Raw genomic sequence first — 8,989 nt, 5'->3', positions numbered from 1 at the left:
CTCTTTGATGTTGATATCTTTTGCACTTTTGCCATGCTTGTTTGAACCTGCTCTTGTGTGTTTTAGCCATAGCTCAGTGTTCATCTTTTGTCAAGCATCTTGAGTAGATCACTGCCATGTGCTTTGTTGTTATGTTGGAGTGCAGTAGCTTAGTTTCTTGTTGCATTCTAGATGGCATCGTGCTGTTAATCGCAGAATTGTGCCATTCTTGTTTTGCTTGCCATTTGCAAACCGTGCATCCGATTCCGGTGATCTTTATATCGATTTCGACCGAAATCAACTCATCGTTCCAGCGGCACACTTGGTTTGCCAAGTTGATGCCTTGTTCATCATTTTTCCTTCAGGAGCACGCATATGCATTGCATATCACATCCCGCATGTCATGTCATGTTTTGCATCATGTTGATTGTGCATTGCACCGTGATTGATTGTTGGTCCTTTGCTTGTGTTCTTGCTTTGGGTAGAGCTGGGAGATGAGTGCATGATCGAGGAACCCGTTGAGTACGCTTACGAGGATCAAGCTTTTGTCAACTCGGAGAACTCTGCAGGCAAGATGACCATACCCGCGATACCTACCACCTGCTATTTCATGCCTCCCATATTGCCATGTCAAGCCTCTAACCCACCTTTCCTAGCAAACCATTGTTTGGCTATGTTACCGCTTTGCTCAGCCCCTCTTATAGCGTTGCTAGTTGCAGGTGAAGATGAAGTTTGTTCCTTGTTGGAACATGGATATTGTTGGGATATCATTATTATATCGTATTACTTTAATGCACCTATATACTAGGTAAAGGGTGGAAGGCTCGGCCTTATGCCTGGTGTTTTGTTCCACTCTTGCCGCCCTAGTTTCCGTCATACCGGTGTTATGTTCCTTGATTTTGTGTTCCTTATGTGGTTGGGTGTTATGGGAACCCCTTGACAGTTCGCTTTGAATAAAACTCCTCCAGCAAGGCCCAACCTTGGTTTTACATTTGCCTAACAACCTATCACCTTCCCTTGGGTTCTGTAGACTCAAGAGTCATCTTTATTTAACCCCCCGAGCGAGTGCTTCTCTAAGTGTTGGTCCGAACTAGATCCCCTTGCAGCACCACCTCGGGAAACTTGAGGGCTGTTTTTAGTTGTATGGATTGCTCATTCGGTGTTGCCTTGAGAACGAGATATGTGCAGCTCCTATCGGGATGTCGGCACATCGGGTGGCTTTGCTGGTCTTGTTTTACCATTGTCGAAATGTCTTGTAATCGGAACTCCGAGTCTGATCGGGTCTTCCTGGGAGAAGGAATATCCTTCATTGACCGTGGGAGCTTGTGATGGGCTAAGTTGGGACACCCCTGCAGGGTTTTGAACTTTCGAAAGCCGTGCCCATGGTTATGGGAAGATGGGAATTTGTTAATGTCCGGTTGTAGAGAACTTGACGCTTAACTTAACTAAAATGAATCAACTGTGTGTGTAGCCGTGATGGTCTCTTCTCGGCGGGGTCCAGGAAGAGAACACGGTCTCGTGTTATGCTTGAACGTAAGTAGCTTCAGGATCACTTCTTGATCACCATTAGCTTCTCGACCGTGCTTTGCTTCTCTTCTTGCTCTCTTTTGCGTAAGTTAGCCACCATATATGCTAGTGCTTGCTGCAGCTCCACCTCACTACCCTTTCCTACCCTTAAGCTTAAATAGTCTTGATCTCGCGGGTGTGAGATTGCTGAGTCACCGTGGCTCACAGATACTTCCAAACAGTTGCAGGTGCCGATGATACCAGTGCAGGGGACGCTACCGAACTCAAGTGGGAGTTTGATGAGGATTCGAGCCATTACTATGTGTCTTTTCCGGATGATCAGTAGAGGAGCCCAGTTGGGGCGATCGGGGATCTAGCATTTGGAGTTGTCTTTATTTATGTTGGTTCCGTAGTCGGACCTTGATTGTATTCTGGACGATGTATGCTATATTTATGTATTGTGTGAAGTGGCGATTGTAAGCCAAGTCTTTATCCCTTTCTTATTCAGTACATGGGATGTGTAAAGATTACCCCTCTTGTGACATGCCTACCATGCGGTTATGCCTCTAAGTCGTGCTCCGACACGTGGGAGATATAGCCGCATCATGGGTGTTACAAAGAGCCATGTTGGATCATGCCTTGTCGCTTGGGACGCGGTTTGCAAACCTACAACATTCGTAGGCCTAGGTGTGAAGAACCTAGCATTGCAAGCGCTGACACTTCGTGTGCGATGGGAATGGCTGAGAATATCTGATCCGAGCAAGCCCTGGCAAGGGTTGCACATGCTAGTGGATGATCAAGCGCGAGAGGTCTTCAACAGCTTAGTCAAGATCAAGGTGGGGGAGGGATCAAAAGTCCTCTTTGGAAAGATCGTTGGATCCACAACACTGCGGTTGCTGACATCGCCCCGTTACTTCACGAGCTGGCGAGCATGATGAACAAAAATAGGAGAACAGTGAGAGATGCGCTCGATGATAATGCCTGGACGCAGGATGTGCAAGGGGAGCTCTCTTTCTTGGGCCACATACAAGTCTACTCACAATGCCAATCCATCAACACAATGGAGAGGAATTTGGAGGAGCCTGACCAATTCATTTGGCCTTGTCACGCGTCAGGAAGATACAATGCAAGCTCCACATACAAGTGGCTTTGCATGTGGCAAGTCAAAACCCCCACCGCAGGCTGCATTTGGCGAAGTTGGGTGATACGTCTCCAACGTATCTATAATTTATGAAGTACTCATGCCATGTTTACAACAATTTTATATGATTTTGGTATGATTTGCATGGAACTAACCCGGACTAACGCTGTTTTCAGCAGAACTACCGTGGTGTTGTTTTTGGTGCAGAAATGAAAGTTCTCCAAATAGGCTGAAACTTTTTGACGATTTTTTTTGGAACAAAAGAGAGCCCTGAAGCTTCGTGGGAGGGCTAGAAGAGCCACGAGGAGGGCATAACCCACCAGGGCGCGCCTGGCTTTCCCTGGTGGGTTGTGCTCACCTCTTAGCATGAAACCAACGCCAAAAATTCCTATAAATAGAGAAACCATCAGAAATAACCCTAGATCAGAAGTTCCGCCGCCGCATGCCTCTGTAGCCACCGAAAACCAATCTAGACCCCGTTCCTGCACCCTGCCGGAGGGGGGAATCATCTCTAGTGGCCATCTTCATCATCCCAGCGGCCACCACGATGAGGAGGGAGTAGTCCACCCTCGGGGCTGAGGGTTTGTACCAGTAGCTATGTGTTTACTATCTCTCTCTCTCATGTTCTCGAGATGTCACGATCTTGATGTATCCCAGGCTTTGTTAATATAGTCGGATCATATGTTGTTTTCCCATCTTTATCTTGTTGTGATGAATTGAGTTTTCCCTTTGAGATTTTGTTGTTATCGGATTGAATATTTTTATGGATTTGAGAACACTTGATATATGTCTTGCAATTGAATACTCGTGGTGACAATGGGGTATCGTATTAATTCACTTGTTATATGTTTTGGCACTCAACTCGCAGATTCTCGAGGTTACATTGGGATAATCTATGCGTAGGGGTTGATGCATGTTCTTGTATTTGTTTCTCTGGTATAAATCTTGGGGCACTCTTTGAAGTTCTTTGTGTTGGATTGAATATTATGAATCTGAATTTGCTTTGGTGTTATTTTAGTACGAACTCTTGGTTAGATCGATCGGAAAGAATAGCTTCGTGTTATTTTAGTACGAGCTCTAGGATAGATTGATCAGAAATAATAGCTTTGAGGTGGGTTCGTACCCTACAAATAATTTCGTCTTATGTTCTCCGCTAGATAGGAACTTTGGAGTGATTCTTCGTTGCACGTTGAGGGACAGTTATATGATCCAATTATATTAGCACTGTTGAGAGGTTGCACTAGCAAAAGTGCGGACCCTAGGCCTCATTTTTAAGCATTGCAATACCATTTTTGTGCCCGTTTACTATTTTCTACCTTGATGTTTTTATTTATACAGATTATAAAAATATATTTCTACCATCCATATTACACTTTTATCACCATCTCTTCGTCGAACTAGTGCACCTATACAATTTGCCATTGTATTGGGTGTGTTGGGGACACAAGAGATTTCTTGTATTTGGTGGCAGGATCGTTTGAGAGAGACCATCTTCATCCTACACCTCCCACAGATTGATAAACCTTAGGTCATCCACTTCAGAGAAAATTGCTATTGTCCTACAAAACTCTGCGCTTGGAGGCCCAACATGTGTCTACAAGAATAAAGCTGCGTAGTAGACATCAAGCTATTTTCTGGCGCCGTTTCCAGGGAGGTGAGTGCTTGAAGGTATATCTTTAGATTTTGCAATCGAATCTTTTAGTTTCTTGTTTTATCACTAGTTTGGTTTATAAAAAGAAAACTAAAAAAATGGAATTGAGGTTGTATCATATTATTGATCATCTTTATAATATCTTTCGTGAAAATAATGGTTCGGAAAATTGTGCTCAATTGTTAGAAGAAGAAGTCAATAAAATGTTTGGCACAAAATATTTGAATGATGAGCATGATTGCAATGTTGTTAGTATGAATTCTTTGAATATCCATGATGCTAATGATATGCAAAGCCATAAGTTTGGGGATGCTATGTTTGATGAAGATGATATTTTTAGTCCCCCAAGATTTAATGTGCAAATTTGTTATAATGATTGAATGCCTCCTATTTATGATGATTATAATGATGAAAGTGGATTTAGAGAGGTCATGACTTTATTTAGTGATGAATCCACCATTTTGGATGTGGCTTCAATTGACTATGATAACGAAGTTGCTATCTATGATGATTACGGTGATGACATGTATGCTATAAAGAATAATGATAACCATGGAACTTGTCGTCATGATTTTAATTTTTACTCCCATGATAGTTACTTAGTTGAGTTTGCTCCCACTACTATTGATGAGAATAAATTTGCTTATGTAGAGATTAACAAAATTTCTATGCTAACGCATCATGAAAATAATGATTTATGTGATAGTTATATTATTGAATTCATTCATGATGCTACTGAAAATTATTTTGAGATAGGAACATATGCTTGTAGGTATTGCAATAATATCAAGTTTCCTCTCTATGTGTTGAAAATTTTGAAGATGTGCTTGTTTTGCCTTCCTATGCTAGTTGATTCTTGCTCCCATGAATTATTTGCTCACAAAATCCCGATGCATAGGAAGTGGTTTAGGCTTAAATGTGCTTGTAATGTGATTCAGGATGCTCTTTTTCATGTTCCAATTCTTATCTTTTATGCGAGCATCATTGAAATCATCATGCCTAGCTAAAAGGCATTAAAGAAAAGCGCTTGTTTGGAGACAACCCAACACTTTTACCTACTGTTTTTGTGTGTTCACATGATTAGTCTACTGTAGTAATCATGTTTTATTGCTTTTGTTTCAATAAAGTGCCAAGTAAGACCTTTGAGATGGCTTACGGTGATAGTTGATTTGATCTTGCTGAAAAACAGAAACTTTTGCGCTCAGGAAAACAATTCTCATTTTTAACAGAAGCGTGATAAAATGATGATTCTTTTTGTAGAAGATTAATAGACAGATTGCCATGGGTTTCCTATTTTTTCAGAATTTTTGGAGTGGCATAAGTATGGTTGGAGTACAGATTACTACAGACTGTTCTGTTTTTGACAAATTCTGCTTTCATTGCATAGTTTGCTTGTTTTCTAGTTTCCATCGCTTATACTGCTCAACATAAATTGCAGAAATGATATACTGAAGTAGGATTGTGTGGAAACAATTATGAATCTTGTCTTTGACAGTACCAAAGTGACATGGTTTGCTCTTTATCATACTAACCTATCTCACAAAGTTTCATTAAGTTTTGTGTGATTGAAGTTTTCATGTTTTGGGTGAGATGTTGATATGAGGAGAATAAGGAGCGACAAGACCATAAGCTTGGGGATTCCCAAGGCACCCCAAGGTAATATTCAAGGAAGATCCAAGCCACTAATCTTGGGGATGCCACGGAAGGCATCCCCTCTTTCGTCTCCAACATTATCGGTAATCTTACTTGGGGCAATATTTTCATTCGTCACATGATATAAGTTTTACTTGGAGCATCATTTTATTTTGTTAGGATTTGCTTGATGTTATTTAGAATACTGTTTTGCATCTTTTAGTTCAATAAAAGTGGCAATGATAGCCTTTGCCATGCTTATTTCGCAAGTATACATGTTGCTGTTTGAAAACAGAAAGTTTACCGTTGTTGCGAAAAATCCCTAGAAAAGTCAGAATGTGATAAAATGTTGAAACTTTTTTGAAAATAAGCTCTCATAAATTTTCTCCTATGTGGTAAATTTTCATAATTTTTGGAGTTAAATAATTATTGATACTCTTGCATTCTTTACAGATTGTACTGTTTTGGCAGATTGTTGTTATGTTTGCATTGTTTGCATATGTTGGCTTGTTTAATGATTCTATTTTAGGATAGGAGTATTGAATATGCAGAGGAATTTAGTATGCAATGTTGAATAATAATTTCAGTGATTTGCTACAATAGATAATGATAAGGTTTTTGCATTTGTTTATACTAACTTATCTCACGAGTTCTTGTTGAGTTTTGTGTGGATGAAGCTTTTGAGATTTAGGAAAATCATGATATGAGAGGAATTAAGGAGACACAAAAGCTCAAGCTTGGGGATTCCCAAGGCACCCCAAGATAATATTTCAAGAATTCTCAAGCATCTAAGATCGGGGATGCCCCGGTAGGCATCCCACCTTTCTTATTCAACAATTATCGGTTAATATCGGTTGAGCCTAAGTTTTTGCTTATTCACATGATGTGTGCTATCCTTGTATTGTCATTTTATTTTGTTTTGCTTGCTGTTTTAATTAAATACTTAGATCTGAAAGTTTTGGAATAAAATAGAGTACCCAAATACTTGCCAGGGAGGCTAGGTAAGCGGCACTCACATCCCGTGAAGGAAGCTGTTTTCTATGGAATTGCTCTAGTGCTTCACTTATATCTTTTTGAGCATGGTGTGCTTTAGTATTTTTGAAGAAATTCTCTCTTGCTTCACTTAGATTAATTTGAGAGAAATAAATATTATGCTCATGATCTTCACTTATATTTGTTTGAGCTTATCAAAAGCAACACATGAAAATTAGTCCCAAAGTGATAGATATCCAAGAAGGATATAATAAAAACTTTCATGAAGATCATTGGACAAAATAAACTTGATTCCTCGTAATAGTTTTGATATATGATGATGTGATATGTGAGTCATGTTGATGAGTAATTATGCTTTAGTAAGAATATTGGTGTTAAGGTTCGTGATTCCCTATGCAAGCACGAAAGTCAATAGTTGTGCAATTAAATTACATCCTACTTGTGGTGCATTATTCGGTGTTAATTATGCTTAATGATCGCATATGAGATTATTCGTTTCTTGGTTGGTCGCTTCCCAATCTTTTGCTAGCCTTCATTTTGCACTAAGTATGATCACTACTTGTGCATCCAAAATCCTTTAAACCAATTTTGCCACATGAGTCCACTATACCTACGTATATGCGGTATTCTTTTGCCGTTCTAAGCAAATTTGTATGTGCCATCTCTAATTTTCAAAATAAATTTCTCTTTTGTGTGCTCGTACCGCTCGCAAGGCAGTGAGGGGTGGCCAATATTTTCCATTCTAGATGTGTTATTCTCACGATGAGTGTTTGTTCACTTGTCACTGCACGAGAGTAACACAAAGGTATTAGGGATTCCCAGTCCTGAAATGAAAAATGAATTTACTTTATGTTGTCAAATAATAAATTCCTTGGAAAGTGTTGGTATGGAGGGCACCCGTGGATACGGTTAGCCATGGAAAGTGAAAGTATGGTGGAAAAAGGAATAAACTTTATTTTCTATTTGGGAACCGCCTATGATATATCTAGCATGGAAAGTGTTGGGAGCTCTAAGTTGTTTTCGTTGGTGGGAAAAGTATGCCTCCTAAAATGTTTTTTATCTCTCAATTTTCGCTTTGAGCTCTGGCACCTCTACAAATCCATAATTCCCTCCGTGAAGGGCCTTTTTACTTTATGCAATTTTTATTTTTAATTTGAGTCTCCATCTTCTCTTATAAAGCACCAACTAGGGGGCACTATGATCGTACTTGAGCATTGGGTGTAGTTAATATGCGAGTGTGTTTCATGAATGGATCAATGATTTCTTGGTGATATGCTTGATTGTTGATGTCCTCATGATGGGCTAGGGATAACTTATTTTAGCGTTGATAATTTGAAAGACATGGTTTCTTGGTGATATGCTTGATTATTGATGTCCTCATGTCAAATTATAGACTATTACTTTGAATCATTCAAGTCCAAATGTTCATGCTACAAAAGAAAAGAGTGTATGATGAATATGATAGGTAGCATTCCACAACAAAAATTCCGTTTTAAATTGCTACTATCATGATAAGTTTTATGAGAAAGAGTTGCTCTCATGATGCTAGGAAAAGCGATTGAAATTATCATTGATCAAACTTATGCACTTTGCTAGCATTCACACTTCCTAAATTATTTCTTTTATAATTTACCTACTCGACGACGAGTATGAATTAAGCTTGGGGATGCTGATACGTCTCCAACGTATCTATAATTTATGAAGAATTCATGCCATGTTTACAACAATTTTATATGGTTTTGGTATGATTTCCATGGAACAAACCTGGACTGACGCTGTTTTCACCAGAACTACCGTGGTGTTTTTTTGTGAAGAAATGGAAGTTCTCCAAATGAGATGAAACTTTTTGATGATTTTTTGGAACAAAAGAGACCCCCGAGGCTTCGTGGGAGGGCCAGAAGAGCCACGAGGAGGACACAACCCACCAGGGCGTGCCTGGTGGGCCTGGCTTGCCCCGATGGGTTTTTCTCACCTCGAGGCCCATCTTCTCGTGAAACCAACGTAAAAAATCCTATAAATAGAGAAACCAGCAGCGATAACCCTAGATCAGAAGTTCCGCCATTGCAATGCTCTGTAGCCACTGAAAA

The sequence above is a fragment of the Triticum aestivum genome, chromosome 6A, assembly GCF_018294505.1.
Source record: "Triticum aestivum cultivar Chinese Spring chromosome 6A, IWGSC CS RefSeq v2.1, whole genome shotgun sequence".
In the NCBI taxonomy this organism is placed as follows: Eukaryota; Viridiplantae; Streptophyta; class Magnoliopsida; order Poales; family Poaceae; genus Triticum; species Triticum aestivum.
This window is presented reverse-complemented; position numbering follows the sequence as displayed.